The sequence below is a fragment of the Microcebus murinus genome, chromosome 7, assembly GCF_040939455.1.
Source record: "Microcebus murinus isolate Inina chromosome 7, M.murinus_Inina_mat1.0, whole genome shotgun sequence".
NCBI lineage: Eukaryota > Metazoa > Chordata > Mammalia > Primates > Cheirogaleidae > Microcebus > Microcebus murinus.
Genome location: NC_134110.1, coordinates 21,396,972 through 21,419,865, shown reverse-complemented (window position 1 = coordinate 21,419,865; position 22,894 = coordinate 21,396,972). Strand labels below are relative to the sequence as shown.

Here is a 22,894-nt window from a genome sequence, read left to right as displayed (position 1 = left end):
GGTCAGGAAGCCGCGTGCAGCCCCATGCCCGCCAGGCCCACCCCCCAATCCTTTACAGGGACCTCAGAAGCCCAGGCCTCCATGCGCCCACCATGAGCTTCTCATGGCCATGAGAAGTCAAGGGCTGTGCACCCGAGGCCGGGCCTGTCCACCTCCTCTTTGCTTGGGCTGGAGGCTCAGCTCCCTGCCACAGCCCCGATAGGGAGCCCGGGACCACGCGGGCCTGTCGTGGCAGCCGTCCTCGCGGCCACTCCTTTCTGGGAGCCCCTGTCCCTCCCTAACTGCAAGCGAACTCTGGGCTCGGAAACAAAAGGGGTACCCTCTGAGGACGACGTCCTCAAGGATCGTCCCCCTCAAGTAGGGAGGAGCGAAGGGTCCACTTCGCCATGCGCCTGCCAGAGGGAAGCGCCCTTGGACTAAGGCGGAGCCTTGGACAACCCATTGCTTCTCAGGTCCTGGCTCCAGCCCCAGTAGGTCCACTCACCTGGGATCCTGAGACTGCCTTGGGGCCAACCTGGGCAGCACGGCTCCCTGAAAGACACGACGGGGGCCATACGAGCTCAGCACGCAGCCACTGGGCCGCAAACATGCCCTGAGGCTGCAGAAGGGTCCACCTCACACCCAGCGCACCCAAGGCGCTTGGGGTGCTCACTGCGCAGGGCATGCAATGGCTCGGGTCCCCCGGCATGGCCTCCAGGGCCTGCAGTCTCAGGCTGAAGAGACCGATGGCCCCGCACGGGAGAGCTGCAGGCCAACGTCCTCTTCCAAAACGCTCCCCTAGGCTGGGCCTCAGCGTAATCCTATTGAGCATGATTTTTAAGTCATCACCTCTCTTCAGACCATATGAGGTTCTCATCATCGACCCAGCCCCGGGCGGCCCGTCCCCATGCCCACATGCCCTTGGACCGGGAGAAGCTCACCACAAGGTCCATCCGGGAGACGAGGGAGCCACGAAGGACAGGAGTTTCGGCACAGGGCGAGCTCTGCTCCGCTTTCAGCACCACTGCGCCTTCCACGCCGGTTCTGAGGGAACTCTCTCTCCGGGGACGGTATCCGCCCGCAAATGTGGAAGACGGGGTCGGTCCCAAGGCAGTCACATTCCTCTGGGGAAGCGGCGGCTGGCTTACCATGCATTTCCTCCAGGGACCTGAGGGAGGATCCCGACCGTGGAATGCTTGCAGAGTTTGGGGGTCCCCTCCTCCACCCATTGCATTTGGGGGCCAGAACACGCAAGGCGGACCGCTGGCTGGGCTTGGGCCAGGCAACGCGGGTCACGCTTTACGGCAGGTCAAGGGCCTCCCACTTCTCCTCTCTGCCAGGATGCACCCCAGGACCCGGGTCCGGCCACCGTGCCCTGTCAACTGGACGTGAACCCCACTCGCTCACGACCCAGGGTCCGCAACACGAAGCCACGTGCACCCCCATGCCTGCCAGTCCCTTCCCCCAACCCTTCGCAGGGAACCTCAGAAGCCCAGGCCTCCATGCGCCCACCCCACGGACACGGGGAAGCCCAAGGCTGCGGACCCCGGGCCGGGCCCGTCCGCCTCCTCTTTGTCTTGGCTCAAGCATCAGCGCCCAGTCACAGCCCCGATAGGGAGCCTAGGACCACGTGGGCGTGTCGTGGCAGGGGTCCACACGGCCACTCCTTTCTGGGAGCCCATGTCCCTCCCTAACTGCAAGGGAAGTCTGCGCTCAGAAACAGAATGGGGATCCTCCGAGGACGGCGTCCTCGAGGACCGTCCCCCTCAAGGACAGAGGAGCACCGGGTCCACTGCGCCATGCGCGTGCCACCGGGAAGCGCTCTTGGCCCAAAGCGCACGCAGCCTCGGACAACTCATTGCTTCTCCGGCGCTCATGGCTCAAGACCCCAGCCGTGCACTCACCTGGGATCCTGACTGCCTTGGGGCCAGCCTGGGCAGCACGGCTCCCTGAAAGACACGACGGGGGCAGCACGAGCTCAGCACGCGGCCAGGGTGCTGCAAACATGCCCTGCCGCTGGACAATGGTCCCCCTGACGCCCAGCGCACACAAGGAGCTTGGGGTGCTCACTGCGCAGGGCATGCACCGGCTCGGGTCCCCCGGGATGGCCTGCAGGGCCTCCAGTCTCCGGCTGAAGAGACCGATGGCCCCGCACGGGAGAGCTGCAGGCCAACGTCCCCTTCCAAAACGCTCCCCTAGGCTGGGCCTCAGCGTAATCCTATTGAGCATGATTTTTAAGTCATCACCTCTCTTCAGACCATATGAGGTTCTCATCATCGACCCTGCCCAGGGCGGCCCCTCCCCATGCACACACGCCCTAGGACCCGGAGCAGCTCACCACAGGGCCATCTCGGAGAACAGGGGGCCACGGAGCACACGAGTTGCGGCACAGGGCAAGCTGCGCTCCGCTTGGACCACCACTGCGCCGATCGCGCTCGTTCTGAGGGAACTCTCTCCGGCGACGCTAGCTGCCTTGGAATGTGGACGACAGTCGGTCCCCGAGGAGTCGCATTCCTCTCGGGAATCGGTGGCCGGCTTACCCATGCATTGCCCACAGGGACCTGAGGGGGCATCCCGACCGGGGAATGCTTGCGGAGTCTGGGGGTCGCTTGCCCCTCCCATCGCATTGGGGTCCAGAACACGCGAGGCGCACCGCCCGCTGGGCTTGGGCCAGGCGACGCGCTTCCCGCCCTACAGCAGGTCAAGGGCCTCCCACTTCTCCTTCCTGCCAGGATGCACCCAAGGACCCGGGTACGGCCACCGTACCCGGTCAACTGGACCTGAACCCCACTCACTCGTGACCCAGGGCCCGGGTCAGGAAGCCGCGTGCAGCCCCATGCCCGCCAGGCCCACCCCCCAATCCTTTACAGGGACCTCAGAAGCCCAGGCCTCCATGCGCCCACCATGAGCTTCTCATGGCCATGAGAAGTCAAGGGCTGTGCACCCGAGGCCGGGCCTGTCCACCTCCTCTTTGCTTGGGCTGGAGGCTCAGCTCCCTGCCACAGCCCCGATAGGGAGCCCGGGACCACGCGGGCCTGTCGTGGCAGCCGTCCTCGCGGCCACTCCTTTCTGGGAGCCCCTGTCCCTCCCTAACTGCAAGCGAACTCTGGGCTCGGAAACAAAAGGGGTACCCTCTGAGGACGACGTCCTCAAGGATCGTCCCCCTCAAGTAGGGAGGAGCGAAGGGTCCACTTCGCCATGCGCCTGCCAGAGGGAAGCGCCCTTGGACTAAGGCGGAGCCTTGGACAACCCATTGCTTCTCAGGTCCTGGCTCCAGCCCCAGTAGGTCCACTCACCTGGGATCCTGAGACTGCCTTGGGGCCAACCTGGGCAGCACGGCTCCCTGAAAGACACGACGGGGGCCATACGAGCTCAGCACGCAGCCACTGGGCCGCAAACATGCCCTGAGGCTGCAGAAGGGTCCACCTCACACCCAGCGCACCCAAGGCGCTTGGGGTGCTCACTGCGCAGGGCATGCAATGGCTCGGGTCCCCCGGCATGGCCTCCAGGGCCTGCAGTCTCAGGCTGAAGAGACCGATGGCCCCGCACGGGAGAGCTGCAGGCCAACGTCCTCTTCCAAAACGCTCCCCTAGGCTGGGCCTCAGCGTAATCCTATTGAGCATGATTTTTAAGTCATCACCTCTCTTCAGACCATATGAGGTTCTCATCATCGACCCAGCCCCGGGCGGCCCGTCCCCATGCCCACATGCCCTTGGACCGGGAGAAGCTCACCACAAGGTCCATCCGGGAGACGAGGGAGCCACGAAGGACAGGAGTTTCGGCACAGGGCGAGCTCTGCTCCGCTTTCAGCACCACTGCGCCTTCCACGCCGGTTCTGAGGGAACTCTCTCTCCGGGGACGGTATCCGCCCGCAAATGTGGAAGACGGGGTCGGTCCCAAGGCAGTCACATTCCTCTGGGGAAGCGGCGGCTGGCTTACCATGCATTTCCTCCAGGGACCTGAGGGAGGATCCCGACCGTGGAATGCTTGCAGAGTTTGGGGGTCCCCTCCTCCACCCATTGCATTTGGGGGCCAGAACACGCAAGGCGGACCGCTGGCTGGGCTTGGGCCAGGCAACGCGGGTCACGCTTTACGGCAGGTCAAGGGCCTCCCACTTCTCCTCTCTGCCAGGATGCACCCCAGGACCCGGGTCCGGCCACCGTGCCCTGTCAACTGGACGTGAACCCCACTCGCTCACGACCCAGGGTCCGCAACACGAAGCCACGTGCACCCCCATGCCTGCCAGTCCCTTCCCCCAACCCTTCGCAGGGAACCTCAGAAGCCCAGGCCTCCATGCGCCCACCCCACGGACACGGGGAAGCCCAAGGCTGCGGACCCCGGGCCGGGCCCGTCCGCCTCCTCTTTGTCTTGGCTCAAGCATCAGCGCCCAGTCACAGCCCCGATAGGGAGCCTAGGACCACGTGGGCGTGTCGTGGCAGGGGTCCACACGGCCACTCCTTTCTGGGAGCCCATGTCCCTCCCTAACTGCAAGGGAAGTCTGCGCTCAGAAACAGAATGGGGATCCTCCGAGGACGGCGTCCTCGAGGACCGTCCCCCTCAAGGACAGAGGAGCACCGGGTCCACTGCGCCATGCGCGTGCCACCGGGAAGCGCTCTTGGCCCAAAGCGCATGCAGCCTCGGACAACTCATTGCTTCTCCGGCGCTCATGGCTCAAGACCCCAGCCGTGCACTCACCTGGGATCCTGACTGCCTTGGGGCCAGCCTGGGCAGCACGGCTCCCTGAAAGACACGACGGGGGCAGCACGAGCTCAGCACGCGGCCAGGGTGCTGCAAACATGCCCTGCCGCTGGACAATGGTCCCCCTGACGCCCAGCGCACACAAGGAGCTTGGGGTGCTCACTGCGCAGGGCATGCACCGGCTCGGGTCCCCCGGGATGGCCTGCAGGGCCTCCAGTCTCCGGCTGAAGAGACCGATGGCCCCGCACGGGAGAGCTGCAGGCCAACGTCCCCTTCCAAAACGCTCCCCTAGGCTGGGCCTCAGCGTAATCCTATTGAGCATGATTTTTAAGTCATCACCTCTCTTCAGACCATATGAGGTTCTCATCATCGACCCTGCCCAGGGCGGCCCCTCCCCATGCACACACGCCCTAGGACCCGGAGCAGCTCACCACAGGGCCATCTCGGAGAACAGGGGGCCACGGAGCACACGAGTTGCGGCACAGGGCAAGCTGCGCTCCGCTTGGACCACCACTGCGCCGATCGCGCTCGTTCTGAGGGAACTCTCTCCGGCGACGCTACCTGCCTTGGAATGTGGACGACAGTCGGTCCCCGAGGAGTCGCATTCCTCTCGGGAATCGGTGGCCGGCTTACCCATGCATTGCCCACAGGGACCTGAGGGGGCATCCCGACCGGGGAATGCTTGCGGAGTCTGGGGGTCGCTTGCCCCTCCCATCGCATTGGGGTCCAGAACACGCGAGGCGCACCGCCCGCTGGGCTTGGGCCAGGCGACGCGCTTCCCGCCCTACAGCAGGTCAAGGGCCTCCCACTTCTCCTTCCTGCCAGGATGCACCCAAGGACCCGGGTACGGCCACCGTACCCGGTCAACTGGACCTGAACCCCACTCACTCGTGACCCAGGGCCCGGGTCAGGAAGCCGTGTGCAGCCCCATGCCCGCCAGGCCCACCCCCCAATCCTTTACAGGGACCTCAGAAGCCCAGGCCTCCATGCGCCCACCATGAGCTTCTCATGGCCATGAGAAGTCAAGGGCTGTGCACCCGAGGCCGGGCCTGTCCACCTCCTCTTTGCTTGGGCTGGAGGCTCAGCTCCCTGCCACAGCCCCGATAGGGAGCCCGGGACCACGCGGGCCTGTCGTGGCAGCCGTCCTCGCGGCCACTCCTTTCTGGGAGCCCCTGTCCCTCCCTAACTGCAAGCGAACTCTGGGCTCGGAAACAAAAGGGGTACCCTCTGAGGACGACGTCCTCAAGGATCGTCCCCCTCAAGTAGGGAGGAGCGAAGGGTCCACTTCGCCATGCGCCTGCCAGAGGGAAGCGCCCTTGGACTAAGGCGGAGCCTTGGACAACCCATTGCTTCTCAGGTCCTGGCTCCAGCCCCAGTAGGTCCACTCACCTGGGATCCTGAGACTGCCTTGGGGCCAACCTGGGCAGCACGGCTCCCTGAAAGACACGACGGGGGCCATACGAGCTCAGCACGCAGCCACTGGGCCGCAAACATGCCCTGAGGCTGCAGAAGGGTCCACCTCACACCCAGCGCACCCAAGGCGCTTGGGGTGCTCACTGCGCAGGGCATGCAATGGCTCGGGTCCCCCGGCATGGCCTCCAGGGCCTGCAGTCTCAGGCTGAAGAGACCGATGGCCCCGCACGGGAGAGCTGCAGGCCAACGTCCTCTTCCAAAACGCTCCCCTAGGCTGGGCCTCAGCGTAATCCTATTGAGCATGATTTTTAAGTCATCACCTCTCTTCAGACCATATGAGGTTCTCATCATCGACCCAGCCCCGGGCGGCCCGTCCCCATGCCCACATGCCCTTGGACCGGGAGAAGCTCACCACAAGGTCCATCCGGGAGACGAGGGAGCCACGAAGGACAGGAGTTTCGGCACAGGGCGAGCTCTGCTCCGCTTTCAGCACCACTGCGCCTTCCACGCCGGTTCTGAGGGAACTCTCTCTCCGGGGACGGTATCCGCCCGCAAATGTGGAAGACGGGGTCGGTCCCAAGGCAGTCACATTCCTCTGGGGAAGCGGCGGCTGGCTTACCATGCATTTCCTCCAGGGACCTGAGGGAGGATCCCGACCGTGGAATGCTTGCAGAGTTTGGGGGTCCCCTCCTCCACCCATTGCATTTGGGGGCCAGAACACGCAAGGCGGACCGCTGGCTGGGCTTGGGCCAGGCAACGCGGGTCACGCTTTACGGCAGGTCAAGGGCCTCCCACTTCTCCTCTCTGCCAGGATGCACCCCAGGACCCGGGTCCGGCCACCGTGCCCTGTCAACTGGACGTGAACCCCACTCGCTCACGACCCAGGGTCCGCAACACGAAGCCACGTGCACCCCCATGCCTGCCAGTCCCTTCCCCCAACCCTTCGCAGGGAACCTCAGAAGCCCAGGCCTCCATGCGCCCACCCCACGGACACGGGGAAGCCCAAGGCTGCGGACCCCGGGCCGGGCCCGTCCGCCTCCTCTTTGTCTTGGCTCAAGCATCAGCGCCCAGTCACAGCCCCGATAGGGAGCCTAGGACCACGTGGGCGTGTCGTGGCAGGGGTCCACACGGCCACTCCTTTCTGGGAGCCCATGTCCCTCCCTAACTGCAAGGGAAGTCTGCGCTCAGAAACAGAATGGGGATCCTCCGAGGACGGCGTCCTCGAGGACCGTCCCCCTCAAGGACAGAGGAGCACCGGGTCCACTGCGCCATGCGCGTGCCACCGGGAAGCGCTCTTGGCCCAAAGCGCACGCAGCCTCGGACAACTCATTGCTTCTCCGGCGCTCATGGCTCAAGACCCCAGCCGTGCACTCACCTGGGATCCTGACTGCCTTGGGGCCAGCCTGGGCAGCACGGCTCCCTGAAAGACACGACGGGGGCAGCACGAGCTCAGCACGCGGCCAGGGTGCTGCAAACATGCCCTGCCGCTGGACAATGGTCCCCCTGACGCCCAGCGCACACAAGGAGCTTGGGGTGCTCACTGCGCAGGGCATGCACCGGCTCGGGTCCCCCGGGATGGCCTGCAGGGCCTCCAGTCTCCGGCTGAAGAGACCGATGGCCCCGCACGGGAGAGCTGCAGGCCAACGTCCCCTTCCAAAACGCTCCCCTAGGCTGGGCCTCAGCGTAATCCTATTGAGCATGATTTTTAAGTCATCACCTCTCTTCAGACCATATGAGGTTCTCATCATCGACCCTGCCCAGGGCGGCCCCTCCCCATGCACACACGCCCTAGGACCCGGAGCAGCTCACCACAGGGCCATCTCGGAGAACAGGGGGCCACGGAGCACACGAGTTGCGGCACAGGGCAAGCTGCGCTCCGCTTGGACCACCACTGCGCCGATCGCGCTCGTTCTGAGGGAACTCTCTCCGGCGACGCTAGCTGCCTTGGAATGTGGACGACAGTCGGTCCCCGAGGAGTCGCATTCCTCTCGGGAATCGGTGGCCGGCTTACCCATGCATTGCCCACAGGGACCTGAGGGGGCATCCCGACCGGGGAATGCTTGCGGAGTCTGGGGGTCGCTTGCCCCTCCCATCGCATTGGGGTCCAGAACACGCGAGGCGCACCGCCCGCTGGGCTTGGGCCAGGCGACGCGCTTCCCGCCCTACAGCAGGTCAAGGGCCTCCCACTTCTCCTTCCTGCCAGGATGCACCCAAGGACCCGGGTACGGCCACCGTACCCGGTCAACTGGACCTGAACCCCACTCACTCGTGACCCAGGGCCCGGGTCAGGAAGCCGCGTGCAGCCCCATGCCCGCCAGGCCCACCCCCCAATCCTTTACAGGGACCTCAGAAGCCCAGGCCTCCATGCGCCCACCATGAGCTTCTCATGGCCATGAGAAGTCAAGGGCTGTGCACCCGAGGCCGGGCCTGTCCACCTCCTCTTTGCTTGGGCTGGAGGCTCAGCTCCCTGCCACAGCCCCGATAGGGAGCCCGGGACCACGCGGGCCTGTCGTGGCAGCCGTCCTCGCGGCCACTCCTTTCTGGGAGCCCCTGTCCCTCCCTAACTGCAAGCGAACTCTGGGCTCGGAAACAAAAGGGGTACCCTCTGAGGACGACGTCCTCAAGGATCGTCCCCCTCAAGTAGGGAGGAGCGAAGGGTCCACTTCGCCATGCGCCTGCCAGAGGGAAGCGCCCTTGGACTAAGGCGGAGCCTTGGACAACCCATTGCTTCTCAGGTCCTGGCTCCAGCCCCAGTAGGTCCACTCACCTGGGATCCTGAGACTGCCTTGGGGCCAACCTGGGCAGCACGGCTCCCTGAAAGACACGACGGGGGCCATATGAGCTCAGCACGCAGCCACTGGGCCGCAAACATGCCCTGAGGCTGCAGAAGGGTCCACCTCACACCCAGCGCACCCAAGGCGCTTGGGGTGCTCACTGCGCAGGGCATGCAATGGCTCGGGTCCCCCGGCATGGCCTCCAGGGCCTGCAGTCTCAGGCTGAAGAGACCGATGGCCCCGTACGGGAGAGCTGCAGGCCAACGTCCTCTTCCAAAACGCTCCCCTAGGCTGGGCCTCAGCGTAATCCTATTGAGCATGATTTTTAAGTCATCACCTCTCTTCAGACCATATGAGGTTCTCATCATCGACCCAGCCCCGGGCGGCCCGTCCCCATGCCCACATGCCCTTGGACCGGGAGAAGCTCACCACAAGGTCCATCCGGGAGACGAGGGAGCCACGAAGGACAGGAGTTTCGGCACAGGGCGAGCTCTGCTCCGCTTTCAGCACCACTGCGCCTTCCACGCCGGTTCTGAGGGAACTCTCTCTCCGGGGACGGTATCCGCCCGCAAATGTGGAAGACGGGGTCGGTCCCAAGGCAGTCACATTCCTCTGGGGAAGCGGCGGCTGGCTTACCATGCATTTCCTCCAGGGACCTGAGGGAGGATCCCGACCGTGGAATGCTTGCAGAGTTTGGGGGTCCCCTCCTCCACCCATTGCATTTGGGGGCCAGAACACGCAAGGCGGACCGCTGGCTGGGCTTGGGCCAGGCAACGCGGGTCACGCTTTACGGCAGGTCAAGGGCCTCCCACTTCTCCTCTCTGCCAGGATGCACCCCAGGACCCGGGTCCGGCCACCGTGCCCTGTCAACTGGACGTGAACCCCACTCGCTCACGACCCAGGGTCCGCAACACGAAGCCACGTGCACCCCCATGCCTGCCAGTCCCTTCCCCCAACCCTTCGCAGGGAACCTCAGAAGCCCAGGCCTCCATGCGCCCACCCCACGGACACGGGGAAGCCCAAGGCTGCGGACCCCGGGCCGGGCCTGTCCGCCTCCTCTTTGTCTTGGCTCAAGCATCAGCGCCCAGTCACAGCCCCGATAGGGAGCCTAGGACCACGTGGGCGTGTCGTGGCAGGGGTCCACACGGCCACTCCTTTCTGGGAGCCCATGTCCCTCCCTAACTGCAAGGGAAGTCTGCGCTCAGAAACAGAATGGGGATCCTCCGAGGACGGCGTCCTCGAGGACCGTCCCCCTCAAGGACAGAGGAGCACCGGGTCCACTGCGCCATGCGCGTGCCACCGGGAAGCGCTCTTGGCCCAAAGCGCACGCAGCCTCGGACAACTCATTGCTTCTCCGGCGCTCATGGCTCAAGACCCCAGCCGTGCACTCACCTGGGATCCTGACTGCCTTGGGGCCAGCCTGGGCAGCACGGCTCCCTGAAAGACACGACGGGGGCAGCACGAGCTCAGCACGCGGCCAGGGTGCTGCAAACATGCCCTGCCGCTGGACAATGGTCCCCCTGACGCCCAGCGCACACAAGGAGCTTGGGGTGCTCACTGCGCAGGGCATGCACCGGCTCGGGTCCCCCGGGATGGCCTGCAGGGCCTCCAGTCTCCGGCTGAAGAGACCGATCGCCCCGCACGGGAGAGCTGCAGGCCAACGTCCCCTTCCAAAACGCTCCCCTAGGCTGGGCCTCAGCGTAATCCTATTGAGCATGATTTTTAAGTCATCACCTCTCTTCAGACCATATGAGGTTCTCATCATCGACCCTGCCCAGGGCGGCCCCTCCCCATGCACACACGCCCTAGGACCCGGAGCAGCTCACCACAGGGCCATCTCGGAGAACAGGGGGCCACGGAGCACACGAGTTGCGGCACAGGGCAAGCTGCGCTCCGCTTGGACCACCACTGCGCCGATCGCGCTCGTTCTGAGGGAACTCTCTCCGGCGACGCTAGCTGCCTTGGAATGTGGACGACAGTCGGTCCCCGAGGAGTCGCATTCCTCTCGGGAATCGGTGGCCGGCTTACCCATGCATTGCCCACACGGACCTGAGGGGGCATCCCGACCGGGGAATGCTTGCGGAGTCTGGGGGTCGCTTGCCCCTCCCATCGCATTGGGGTCCAGAACACGCGAGGCGCACCGCCCGCTGGGCTTGGGCCAGGCGACGCGCTTCCCGCCCTACAGCAGGTCAAGGGCCTCCCACTTCTCCTTCCTGCCAGGATGCACCCAAGGACCCGGGTACGGCCACCGTACCCGGTCAACTGGACCTGAACCCCACTCACTCGTGACCCAGGGCCCGGGTCAGGAAGCCGCGTGCAGCCCCATGCCCGCCAGGCCCACCCCCCAATCCTTTACAGGGACCTCAGAAGCCCAGGCCTCCATGCGCCCACCATGAGCTTCTCATGGCCATGAGAAGTCAAGGGCTGTGCACCCGAGGCCGGGCCTGTCCACCTCCTCTTTGCTTGGGCTGGAGGCTCAGCTCCCTGCCACAGCCCCGATAGGGAGCCCGGGACCACGCGGGCCTGTCGTGGCAGCCGTCCTCGCGGCCACTCCTTTCTGGGAGCCCCTGTCCCTCCCTAACTGCAAGCGAACTCTGGGCTCGGAAACAAAAGGGGTACCCTCTGAGGACGACGTCCTCAAGGATCGTCCCCCTCAAGTAGGGAGGAGCGAAGGGTCCACTTCGCCATGCGCCTGCCAGAGGGAAGCGCCCTTGGACTAAGGCGGAGCCTTGGACAACCCATTGCTTCTCAGGTCCTGGCTCCAGCCCCAGTAGGTCCACTCACCTGGGATCCTGAGACTGCCTTGGGGCCAACCTGGGCAGCACGGCTCCCTGAAAGACACGACGGGGGCCATACGAGCTCAGCACGCAGCCACTGGGCCGCAAACATGCCCTGAGGCTGCAGAAGGGTCCACCTCACACCCAGCGCACCCAAGGCGCTTGGGGTGCTCACTGCGCAGGGCATGCAATGGCTCGGGTCCCCCGGCATGGCCTCCAGGGCCTGCAGTCTCAGGCTGAAGAGACCGATGGCCCCGCACGGGAGAGCTGCAGGCCAACGTCCTCTTCCAAAACGCTCCCCTAGGCTGGGCCTCAGCGTAATCCTATTGAGCATGATTTTTAAGTCATCACCTCTCTTCAGACCATATGAGGTTCTCATCATCGACCCAGCCCCGGGCGGCCCGTCCCCATGCCCACATGCCCTTGGACCGGGAGAAGCTCACCACAAGGTCCATCCGGGAGACGAGGGAGCCACGAAGGACAGGAGTTTCGGCACAGGGCGAGCTCTGCTCCGCTTTCAGCACCACTGCGCCTTCCACGCCGGTTCTGAGGGAACTCTCTCTCCGGGGACGGTATCCGCCCGCAAATGTGGAAGACGGGGTCGGTCCCAAGGCAGTCACATTCCTCTGGGGAAGCGGCGGCTGGCTTACCATGCATTTCCTCCAGGGACCTGAGGGAGGATCCCGACCGTGGAATGCTTGCAGAGTTTGGGGGTCCCCTCCTCCACCCATTGCATTTGGGGGCCAGAACACGCAAGGCGGACCGCTGGCTGGGCTTGGGCCAGGCAACGCGGGTCACGCTTTACGGCAGGTCAAGGGCCTCCCACTTCTCCTCTCTGCCAGGATGCACCCCAGGACCCGGGTCCGGCCACCGTGCCCTGTCAACTGGACGTGAACCCCACTCGCTCACGACCCAGGGTCCGCAACACGAAGCCACGTGCACCCCCATGCCTGCCAGTCCCTTCCCCCAACCCTTCGCAGGGAACCTCAGAAGCCCAGGCCTCCATGCGCCCACCCCACGGACACGGGGAAGCCCAAGGCTGCGGACCCCGGGCCGGGCCCGTCCGCCTCCTCTTTGTCTTGGCTCAAGCATCAGCGCCCAGTCACAGCCCCGATAGGGAGCCTAGGACCACGTGGGCGTGTCGTGGCAGGGGTCCACACGGCCACTCCTTTCTGGGAGCCCATGTCCCTCCCTAACTGCAAGGGAAGTCTGCGCTCAGAAACAGAATGGGGATCCTCCGAGGACGGCGTCCTCGAGGACCGTCCCCCTCAAGGACAGAGGAGCACCGGGTCCACTGCGCCATGCGCGTGCCACCGGGAAGCGCTCTTGGCCCAAAGCGCACGCAGCCTCGGACAACTCATTGCTTCTCCGGCGCTCATGGCTCAAGACCCCAGCCGTGCACTCACCTGGGATCCTGACTGCCTTGGGGCCAGCCTGGGCAGCACGGCTCCCTGAAAGACACGACGGGGGCAGCACGAGCTCAGCACGCGGCCAGGGTGCTGCAAACATGCCCTGCCGCTGGACAATGGTCCCCCTGACGCCCAGCGCACACAAGGAGCTTGGGGTGCTCACTGCGCAGGGCATGCACCGGCTCGGGTCCCCCGGGATGGCCTGCAGGGCCTCCAGTCTCCGGCTGAAGAGACCGATGGCCCCGCACGGGAGAGCTGCAGGCCAACGTCCCCTTCCAAAACGCTCCCCTAGGCTGGGCCTCAGCGTAATCCTATTGAGCATGATTTTTAAGTCATCACCTCTCTTCAGACCATATGAGGTTCTCATCATCGACCCTGCCCAGGGCGGCCCCTCCCCATGCACACACGCCCTAGGACCCGGAGCAGCTCACCACAGGGCCATCTCGGAGAACAGGGGGCCACGGAGCACACGAGTTGCGGCACAGGGCAAGCTGCGCTCCGCTTGGACCACCACTGCGCCGATCGCGCTCGTTCTGAGGGAACTCTCTCCGGCGACGCTAGCTGCCTTGGAATGTGGACGACAGTCGGTCCCCGAGGAGTCGCATTCCTCTCGGGAATCGGTGGCCGGCTTACCCATGCATTGCCCACAGGGACCTGAGGGGGCATCCCGACCGGGGAATGCTTGCGGAGTCTGGGGGTCGCTTGCCCCTCCCATCGCATTGGGGTCCAGAACACGCGAGGCGCACCGCCCGCTGGGCTTGGGCCAGGCGACGCGCTTCCCGCCCTACAGCAGGTCAAGGGCCTCCCACTTCTCCTTCCTGCCAGGATGCACCCAAGGACCCGGGTACGGCCACCGTACCCGGTCAACTGGACCTGAACCCCACTCACTCGTGACCCAGGGCCCGGGTCAGGAAGCCGCGTGCAGCCCCATGCCCGCCAGGCCCACCCCCCAATCCTTTACAGGGACCTCAGAAGCCCAGGCCTCCATGCGCCCACCATGAGCTTCTCATGGCCATGAGAAGTCAAGGGCTGTGCACCCGAGGCCGGGCCTGTCCACCTCCTCTTTGCTTGGGCTGGAGGCTCAGCTCCCTGCCACAGCCCCGATAGGGAGCCCGGGACCACGCGGGCCTGTCGTGGCAGCCGTCCTCGCGGCCACTCCTTTCTGGGAGCCCCTGTCCCTCCCTAACTGCAAGCGAACTCTGGGCTCGGAAACAAAAGGGGTACCCTCTGAGGACGACGTCCTCAAGGATCGTCCCCCTCAAGTAGGGAGGAGCGAAGGGTCCACTTCGCCATGCGCCTGCCAGAGGGAAGCGCCCTTGGACTAAGGCGGAGCCTTGGACAACCCATTGCTTCTCAGGTCCTGGCTCCAGCCCCAGTAGGTCCACTCACCTGGGATCCTGAGACTGCCTTGGGGCCAACCTGGGCAGCACGGCTCCCTGAAAGACACGACGGGGGCCATACGAGCTCAGCACGCAGCCACTGGGCCGCAAACATGCCCTGAGGCTGCAGAAGGGTCCACCTCACACCCAGCGCACCCAAGGCGCTTGGGGTGCTCACTGCGCAGGGCATGCAATGGCTCGGGTCCCCCGGCATGGCCTCCAGGGCCTGCAGTCTCAGGCTGAAGAGACCGATGGCCCCGCACGGGAGAGCTGCAGGCCAACGTCCTCTTCCAAAACGCTCCCCTAGGCTGGGCCTCAGCGTAATCCTATTGAGCATGATTTTTAAGTCATCACCTCTCTTCAGACCATATGAGGTTCTCATCATCGACCCAGCCCCGGGCGGCCCGTCCCCATGCCCACATGCCCTTGGACCGGGAGAAGCTCACCACAAGGTCCATCCGGGAGACGAGGGAGCCACGAAGGACAGGAGTTTTGGCACAGGGCGAGCTCTGCTCCGCTTTCAGCACCACTGCGCCTTCCACGCCGGTTCTGAGGGAACTCTCTCTCCGGGGACGGTATCCGCCCGCAAATGTGGAAGACGGGGTCGGTCCCAAGGCAGTCACATTCCTCTGGGGAAGCGGCGGCTGGCTTACCATGCATTTCCTCCAGGGACCTGAGGGAGGATCCCGACCGTGGAATGCTTGCAGAGTTTGGGGGTCCCCTCCTCCACCCATTGCATTTGGGGGCCAGAACACGCAAGGCGGACCGCTGGCTGGGCTTGGGCCAGGCAACGCGGGTCACGCTTTACGGCAGGTCAAGGGCCTCCCACTTCTCCTCTCTGCCAGGATGCACCCCAGGACCCGGGTCCGGCCACCGTGCCCTGTCAACTGGACGTGAACCCCACTCGCTCACGACCCAGGGTCCGCAACACGAAGCCACGTGCACCCCCATGCCTGCCAGTCCCTTCCCCCAACCCTTCGCAGGGAACCTCAGAAGCCCAGGCCTCCATGCGCCCACCCCACGGACACGGGGAAGCCCAAGGCTGCGGACCCCGGGCCGGGCCCGTCCGCCTCCTCTTTGTCTTGGCTCAAGCATCAGCGCCCAGTCACAGCCCCGATAGGGAGCCTAGGACCACGTGGGCGTGTCGTGGCAGGGGTCCACACGGCCACTCCTTTCTGGGAGCCCATGTCCCTCCCTAACTGCAAGGGAAGTCTGCGCTCAGAAACAGAATGGGGATCCTCCGAGGACGGCGTCCTCGAGGACCGTCCCCCTCAAGGACAGAGGAGCACCGGGTCCACTGCGCCATGCGCGTGCCACCGGGAAGCGCTCTTGGCCCAAAGCGCACGCAGCCTCGGACAACTCATTGCTTCTCCGGCGCTCATGGCTCAAGACCCCAGCCGTGCACTCACCTGGGATCCTGACTGCCTTGGGGCCAGCCTGGGCAGCACGGCTCCCTGAAAGACACGACGGGGGCAGCACGAGCTCAGCACGCGGCCAGGGTGCTGCAAACATGCCCTGCCGCTGGACAATGGTCCCCCTGACGCCCAGCGCACACAAGGAGCTTGGGGTGCTCACTGCGCAGGGCATGCACCGGCTCGGGTCCCCCGGGATGGCCTGCAGGGCCTCCAGTCTCCGGCTGAAGAGACCGATGGCCCCGCACGGGAGAGCTGCAGGCCAACGTCCCCTTCCAAAACGCTCCCCTAGGCTGGGCCTCAGCGTAATCCTATTGAGCATGATTTTTAAGTCATCACCTCTCTTCAGACCATATGAGGTTCTCATCATCGACCCTGCCCAGGGCGGCCCCTCCCCATGCACACACGCCCTAGGACCCGGAGCAGCTCACCACAGGGCCATCTCGGAGAACAGGGGGCCACGGAGCACACGAGTTGCGGCACAGGGCAAGCTGCGCTCCGCTTGGACCACCACTGCGCCGATCGCGCTCGTTCTGAGGGAACTCTCTCCGGCGACGCTAGCTGCCTTGGAATGTGGACGACAGTCGGTCCCCGAGGAGTCGCATTCCTCTCGGGAATCGGTGGCCGGCTTACCCATGCATTGCCCACAGGGACCTGAGGGGGCATCCCGACCGGGGAATGCTTGCGGAGTCTGGGGGTCGCTTGCCCCTCCCATCGCATTGGGGTCCAGAACACGCGAGGCGCACCGCCCGCTGGGCTTGGGCCAGGCGACGCGCTTCCCGCCCTACAGCAGGTCAAGGGCCTCCCACTTCTCCTTCCTGCCAGGATGCACCCAAGGACCCGGGTACGGCCACCGTACCCGGTCAACTGGACCTGAACCCCACTCACTCGTGACCCAGGGCCCGGGTCAGGAAGCCGCGTGCAGCCCCATGCCCGCCAGGCCCACCCCCCAATCCTTTACAGGGACCTCAGAAGCCCAGGCCTCCATGCGCCCACCATGAGCTTCTCATGGCCATGAGAAGTCAAGGGCTGTGCACCCGAGGCCGGGCCTGTCCACCTCCTCTTTGCTTGGGCTGGAGGCTCAGCTCCCTGCCACAGCCCCGATAGGGAGCCCGGGACCACGCGGGCCTGTCGTGGCAGCCGTCCTCGCGGCCACTCCTTTCTGGGAGCCCCTGTCCCTCCCTAAATGCAAGCGAACTCTGGGCTCGGAAACAAAAGGGGTACCCTCTGAGGACGACGTCCTCAAGGATCGTCCCCCTCAAGTAGGGAGGAGCGAAGGGTCCACTTCGCCATGCGCCTGCCAGAGGGAAGCGCCCTTGGACTAAGGCGGAGCCTTGGACAACCCATTGCTTCTCAGGTCCTGGCTCCAGCCCCAGTAGGTCCACTCACCTGGGATCCTGAGACTGCCTTGGGGCCAACCTGGGCAGCACGGCTCCCTGAAAGACACGACGGGGGCCATACGAGCTCAGCACGCAGCCACTGGGCCGCAAACATGCCCTGAGGCTGCAGAAGGGTCCACCTCACACCCAGCGCACCCAAGGCGCTTGGGGTGCTCACTGCGCAGGGCATGCAATGGCTCGGGTCCCCCGGCATGGCCTCCAGGGCCTGCAGTCTCAGGCTGAAGAGACCGATGGCCCCGCACGGGAGAGCTGCAGGCCAACGTCCTCTTCCAAAACGCTCCCCTAGGCTGGGCCTCAGCGTAATCCTATTGAGCATGATTTTTAAGTCATCACCTCTCTTCAGACCATATGAGGTTCTCATCATCGACCCAGCCCCGGGCGGCCCGTCCCCATGCCCACATGCCCTTGGACCGGGAGAAGCTCACCACAAGGTCCATCCGGGAGACGAGGGAGCCACGAAGGACAGGAGTTTCGGCACAGGGCGAGCTCTGCTCCGCTTTCAGCACCACTGCGCCTTCCACGCCGGTTCTGAGGGAACTCTCTCTCCGGGGACGGTATCCGCCCGCAAATGTGGAAGACGGGGTCGGTCCCAAGGCAGTCACATTCCTCTGGGGAAGCGGCGGCTGGCTTACCATGCATTTCCTCCAGGGACCTGAGGGAGGATCCCGACCGTGGAATGCTTGCAGAGTTTGGGGGTCCCCTCCTCCACCCATTGCATTTGGGGGCCAGAACACGCAAGGCGGACCGCTGGCTGGGCTTGGGCCAGGCAACGCGGGTCACGCTTTACGGCAGGTCAAGGGCCTCCCACTTCTCCTCTCTGCCAGGATGCACCCCAGGACCCGGGTCCGGCCACCGTGCCCTGTCAACTGGACGTGAACCCCACTCGCTCACGACCCAGGGTCCGCAACACGAAGCCACGTGCACCCCCATGCCTGCCAGTCCCTTCCCCCAACCCTTCGCAGGGAACCTCAGAAGCCCAGGCCTCCATGCGCCCACCCCACGGACACGGGGAAGCCCAAGGCTGCGGACCCCGGGCCGGGCCCGTCCGCCTCCTCTTTGTCTTGGCTCAAGCATCAGCGCCCAGTCACAGCCCCGATAGGGAGCCTAGGACCACGTGGGCGTGTCGTGGCAGGGGTCCACACGGCCACTCCTTTCTGGGAGCCCATGTCCCTCCCTAACTGCAAGGGAAGTCTGCGCTCAGAAACAGAATGGGGATCCTCCGAGGACGGCGTCCTCGAGGACCGTCCCCCTCAAGGACAGAGGAGCACCGGGTCCACTGCGCCATGCGCGTGCCACCGGGAAGCGCTCTTGGCCCAAAGCGCACGCAGCCTCGGACAACTCATTGCTTCTCCGGCGCTCATGGCTCAAGACCCCAGCCGTGCACTCACCTGGGATCCTGACTGCCTTGGGGCCAGCCTGGGCAGCACGGCTCCCTGAAAGACACGACGGGGGCAGCACGAGCTCAGCACGCGGCCAGGGTGCTGCAAACATGCCCTGCCGCTGGACAATGGTCCCCCTGACGCCCAGCGCACACAAGGAGCTTGGGGTGCTCACTGCGCAGGGCATGCACCGGCTCGGGTCCCCCGGGATGGCCTGCAGGGCCTCCAGTCTCCGGCTGAAGAGACCGATGGCCCCGCACGGGAGAGCTGCAGGCCAACGTCCCCTTCCAAAACGCTCCCCTAGGCTGGGCCTCAGCGTAATCCTATTGAGCATGATTTTTAAGTCATCACCTCTCTTCAGACCATATGAGGTTCTCATCATCGACCCTGCCCAGGGCGGCCCCTCCCCATGCACACACGCCCTAGGACCCGGAGCAGCTCACCACAGGGCCATCTCGGAGAACAGGGGGCCACGGAGCACACGAGTTGCGGCACAGGGCAAGCTGCGCTCCGCTTGGACCACCACTGCGCCGATCGCGCTCGTTCTGAGGGAACTCTCTCCGGGGACGCTAGCTGCCTTGGAATGTGGACGACAGTCGGTCCCCGAGGAGTCGCATTCCTCTCGGGAATCGGTGGCCGGCTTACCCATGCATTGCCCACAGGGACCTGAGGGGGCATCCCGACCGGGGAATGCTTGCGGAGTCTGGGGGTCGCTTGCCCCTCCCATCGCATTGGGGTCCAGAACACGCGAGGCGCACCGCCCGCTGGGCTTGGGCCAGGCGACGCGCTTCCCGCCCTACAGCAGGTCAAGGGCCTCCCACTTCTCCTTCCTGCCAGGATGCACCCAAGGACCCGGGTACGGCCACCGTACCCGGTCAACTGGACCTGAACCCCACTCACTCGTGACCCAGGGCCCGGGTCAGGAAGCCGCGTGCAGCCCCATGCCCGCCAGGCCCACCCCCCAATCCTTTACAGGGACCTCAGAAGCCCAGGCCTCCATGCGCCCACCATGAGCTTCTCATGGCCATGAGAAGTCAAGGGCTGTGCACCCGAGGCCGGGCCTGTCCACCTCCTCTTTGCTTGGGCTGGAGGCTCAGCTCCCTGCCACAGCCCCGATAGGGAGCCCGGGACCACGCGGGCCTGTCGTGGCAGCCGTCCTCGCGGCCACTCCTTTCTGGGAGCCCCTGTCCCTCCCTAACTGCAAGCGAACCCTGGGCTCGGAAACAAAAGGGGTACCCTCTGAGGGCGACGTCCTCAAGGATCGTCCCCCTCAAGTAGGGAGGAGCGAAGGGTCCACTTCGCCATGCGCCTGCCAGAGGGAAGCGCCCTTGGACTAAGGCGGAGCCTTGGACAACCCATTGCTTCTCAGGTCCTGGCTCCAGCCCCAGTAGGTCCACTCACCTGGGATCCTGAGACTGCCTTGGGGCCAACCTGGGCAGCACGGCTCCCTGAAAGACACGACGGGGGCCATACGAGCTCAGCACGCAGCCACTGGGCCGCAAACATGCCCTGAGGCTGCAGAAGGGTCCACCTCACACCCAGCGCACCCAAGGCGCTTGGGGTGCTCACTGCGCAGGGCATGCAATGGCTCGGGTCCCCCGGCATGGCCTCCAGGGCCTGCAGCCTCAGGCTGAAGAGACCGATGGCCCCGCACGGGAGAGCTGCAGGCCAACGTCCTCTTCCAAAACGCTCCCCTAGGCTGGGCCTCAGCGTAATCCTATTGAGCATGATTTTGAAGTCATCACCTCTCTTCAGACCATATGAGGTTCTCATCATCGACCCAGCCCCGGGCGGCCCGTCCCCATGCCCACATGCCCTTGGACCGGGAGAAGCTCACCACAAGGTCCATCCGGGAGACGAGGGAGCCACGAAGGACAGGAGTTTCGGCACAGGGCGAGCTCTGCTCCGCTTTCAGCACCACTGCGCCTTCCACGCCGGTTCTGAGGGAACTCTCTCTCCGGGGACGGTATCCGCCCGCAAATGTGGAAGACGGGGTCGGTCCCAAGGCAGTCACATTCCTCTGGGGAAGCGGCGGCTGGCTTACCATGCATTTCCTCCAGGGACCTGAGGGAGGATCCCGACCGTGGAATGCTTGCAGAGTTTGGGGGTCCCCTCCTCCACCCATTGCATTTGGGGGCCAGAACACGCAAGGCGGACCGCTGGCTGGGCTTGGGCCAGGCAACGCGGGTCACGCTTTACGGCAGGTCAAGGGCCTCCCACTTCTCCTCTCTGCCAGGATGCACCCCAGGACCCGGGTCCGGCCACCGTGCCCTGTCAACTGGACGTGAACCCCACTCGCTCACGACCCAGGGTCCGCAACACGAAGCCACGTGCACCCCCATGCCTGCCAGTCCCTTCCCCCAACCCTTCGCAGGGAACCTCAGAAGCCCAGGCCTCCATGCGCCCACCCCACGGACACGGGGAAGCCCAAGGCTGCGGACCCCGGGCCGGGCCCGTCCGCCTCCTCTTTGTCTTGGCTCAAGCATCAGCGCCCAGTCACAGCCCCGATAGGGAGCCTAGGACCACGTGGGCGTGTCGTGGCAGGGGTCCACACGGCCACTCCTTTCTGGGAGCCCATGTCCCTCCCTAACTGCAAGGGAAGTCTGCGCTCAGAAACAGAATGGGGATCCTCCGAGGACGGCGTCCTCGAGGACCGTCCCCCTCAAGGACAGAGGAGCACCGGGTCCACTGCGCCATGCGCGTGCCACCGGGAAGCGCTCTTGGCCCAAAGCGCACGCAGCCTCGGACAACTCATTGCTTCTCCGGCGCTCATGGCTCAAGACCCCAGCCGTGCACTCACCTGGGATCCTGACTGCCTTGGGGCCAGCCTGGGCAGCACGGCTCCCTGAAAGACACGACGGGGGCAGCACGAGCTCAGCACGCGGCCAGGGTGCTGCAAACATGCCCTGCCGCTGGACAATGGTCCCCCTGACGCCCAGCGCACACAAGGAGCTTGGGGTGCTCACTGCGCAGGGCATGCACCGGCTCGGGTCCCCCGGGATGGCCTGCAGGGCCTCCAGTCTCCGGCTGAAGAGACCGATGGCCCCGCACGGGAGAGCTGCAGGCCAACGTCCCCTTCCAAAACGCTCCCCTAGGCTGGGCCTCAGCGTAATCCTATTGAGCATGATTTTTAAGTCATCACCTCTCTTCAGACCATATGAGGTTCTCATCATCGACCCTGCCCAGGGCGGCCCCTCCCCATGCACACACGCCCTAGGACCCGGAGCAGCTCACCACAGGGCCATCTCGGAGAACAGGGGGCCACGGAGCACACGAGTTGCGGCACAGGGCAAGCTGCGCTCCGCTTGGACCACCACTGCGCCGATCGCGCTCGTTCTGAGGGAACTCTCTCCGGCGACGCTAGCTGCCTTGGAATGTGGACGACAGTCGGTCCCCGAGGAGTCGCATTCCTCTCGGGAATCGGTGGCCGGCTTACCCATGCATTGCCCACAGGGACCTGAGGGGGCATCCCGACCGGGGAATGCTTGCGGAGTCTGGGGGTCGCTTGCCCCTCCCATCGCATTGGGGTCCAGAACACGCGAGGCGCACCGCCCGCTGGGCTTGGGCCAGGCGACGCGCTTCCCGCCCTACAGCAGGTCAAGGGCCTCCCACTTCTCCTTCCTGCCAGGATGCACCCAAGGACCCGGGTACGGCCACCGTACCCGGTCAACTGGACCTGAACCCCACTCACTCGTGACCCAGGGCCCGGGTCAGGAAGCCGCGTGCAGCCCCATGCCCGCCAGGCCCACCCCCCAATCCTTTACAGGGACCTCAGAAGCCCAGGCCTCCATGCGCCCACCATGAGCTTCTCATGGCCATGAGAAGTCAAGGGCTGTGCACCCGAGGCCGGGCCTGTCCACCTCCTCTTTGCTTGGGCTGGAGGCTCAGCTCCCTGCCACAGCCCCGATAGGGAGCCCGGGACCACGCGGGCCTGTCGTGGCAGCCGTCCTCGCGGCCACTCCTTTCTGGGAGCCCCTGTCCCTCCCTAACTGCAAGCGAACTCTGGGCTCGGAAACAAAAGGGGTACCCTCTGAGGACGACGTCCTCAAGGATCGTCCCCCTCAAGTAGGGAGGAGCGAAGGGTCCACTTCGCCATGCGCCTGACAGAGGGAAGCGCCCTTGGACTAAGGCGGAGCCTTGGACAACCCATTGCTTCTCAGGTCCTGGCTCCAGCCCCAGTAGGTCCACTCACCTGGGATCCTGAGACTGCCTTGGGGCCAACCTGGGCAGCACGGCTCCCTGAAAGACACGACGGGGGCCATACGAGCTCAGCA

The 22,894-nt window shown here is 65.2% G+C and overlaps 16 non-coding genes across 16 annotated transcripts; all 16 read right to left on the bottom strand.

The window, feature by feature from the left end:
- Positions 1-784: 784 nt before the first annotated feature.
- Positions 785-865, bottom strand: LOC142872114 (small nucleolar RNA SNORD115). Its single transcript, XR_012920355.1, has one exon. It is a non-coding gene; the product is annotated as a small nucleolar RNA SNORD115 (small nucleolar RNA).
- A 1,316-nt stretch (positions 866-2,181) lies between these two features.
- Positions 2,182-2,262, bottom strand: LOC142872113 (small nucleolar RNA SNORD115). Its single transcript, XR_012920354.1, has one exon. It is a non-coding gene; the product is annotated as a small nucleolar RNA SNORD115 (small nucleolar RNA).
- Positions 2,263-3,575: 1,313 nt separating this feature from the next.
- Positions 3,576-3,656, bottom strand: LOC142872112 (small nucleolar RNA SNORD115). Its single transcript, XR_012920353.1, has one exon. It is a non-coding gene; the product is annotated as a small nucleolar RNA SNORD115 (small nucleolar RNA).
- Positions 3,657-4,972: 1,316 nt separating this feature from the next.
- On the bottom strand, positions 4,973-5,053 carry LOC142872111 (small nucleolar RNA SNORD115). The gene has a single exon (XR_012920352.1). It is a non-coding gene; the product is annotated as a small nucleolar RNA SNORD115 (small nucleolar RNA).
- A 1,313-nt stretch (positions 5,054-6,366) lies between these two features.
- Positions 6,367-6,447, bottom strand: LOC142872110 (small nucleolar RNA SNORD115). The gene has a single exon (XR_012920351.1). It is a non-coding gene; the product is annotated as a small nucleolar RNA SNORD115 (small nucleolar RNA).
- A 1,316-nt stretch (positions 6,448-7,763) lies between these two features.
- On the bottom strand, positions 7,764-7,844 carry LOC142872109 (small nucleolar RNA SNORD115). Its single transcript, XR_012920350.1, has one exon. It is a non-coding gene; the product is annotated as a small nucleolar RNA SNORD115 (small nucleolar RNA).
- Positions 7,845-9,157: 1,313 nt separating this feature from the next.
- On the bottom strand, positions 9,158-9,238 carry LOC142872108 (small nucleolar RNA SNORD115). The gene has a single exon (XR_012920349.1). It is a non-coding gene; the product is annotated as a small nucleolar RNA SNORD115 (small nucleolar RNA).
- A 1,316-nt stretch (positions 9,239-10,554) lies between these two features.
- On the bottom strand, positions 10,555-10,635 carry LOC142872107 (small nucleolar RNA SNORD115). Its single transcript, XR_012920348.1, has one exon. It is a non-coding gene; the product is annotated as a small nucleolar RNA SNORD115 (small nucleolar RNA).
- A 1,313-nt stretch (positions 10,636-11,948) lies between these two features.
- LOC142872106 (small nucleolar RNA SNORD115) lies at positions 11,949-12,029 on the bottom strand. Its single transcript, XR_012920347.1, has one exon. It is a non-coding gene; the product is annotated as a small nucleolar RNA SNORD115 (small nucleolar RNA).
- A 1,316-nt stretch (positions 12,030-13,345) lies between these two features.
- On the bottom strand, positions 13,346-13,426 carry LOC142872105 (small nucleolar RNA SNORD115). The gene has a single exon (XR_012920346.1). It is a non-coding gene; the product is annotated as a small nucleolar RNA SNORD115 (small nucleolar RNA).
- A 1,313-nt stretch (positions 13,427-14,739) lies between these two features.
- On the bottom strand, positions 14,740-14,820 carry LOC142872104 (small nucleolar RNA SNORD115). Its single transcript, XR_012920345.1, has one exon. It is a non-coding gene; the product is annotated as a small nucleolar RNA SNORD115 (small nucleolar RNA).
- Positions 14,821-16,136: 1,316 nt separating this feature from the next.
- LOC142872103 (small nucleolar RNA SNORD115) lies at positions 16,137-16,217 on the bottom strand. The gene has a single exon (XR_012920344.1). It is a non-coding gene; the product is annotated as a small nucleolar RNA SNORD115 (small nucleolar RNA).
- Positions 16,218-17,530: 1,313 nt separating this feature from the next.
- Positions 17,531-17,611, bottom strand: LOC142872102 (small nucleolar RNA SNORD115). Its single transcript, XR_012920343.1, has one exon. It is a non-coding gene; the product is annotated as a small nucleolar RNA SNORD115 (small nucleolar RNA).
- A 1,316-nt stretch (positions 17,612-18,927) lies between these two features.
- On the bottom strand, positions 18,928-19,008 carry LOC142872101 (small nucleolar RNA SNORD115). Its single transcript, XR_012920342.1, has one exon. It is a non-coding gene; the product is annotated as a small nucleolar RNA SNORD115 (small nucleolar RNA).
- A 1,313-nt stretch (positions 19,009-20,321) lies between these two features.
- Positions 20,322-20,402, bottom strand: LOC142872163 (small nucleolar RNA SNORD115). Its single transcript, XR_012920404.1, has one exon. It is a non-coding gene; the product is annotated as a small nucleolar RNA SNORD115 (small nucleolar RNA).
- A 1,316-nt stretch (positions 20,403-21,718) lies between these two features.
- On the bottom strand, positions 21,719-21,799 carry LOC142872100 (small nucleolar RNA SNORD115). The gene has a single exon (XR_012920341.1). It is a non-coding gene; the product is annotated as a small nucleolar RNA SNORD115 (small nucleolar RNA).
- Between the last annotated feature and the right edge of the window lie 1,095 nt (positions 21,800-22,894).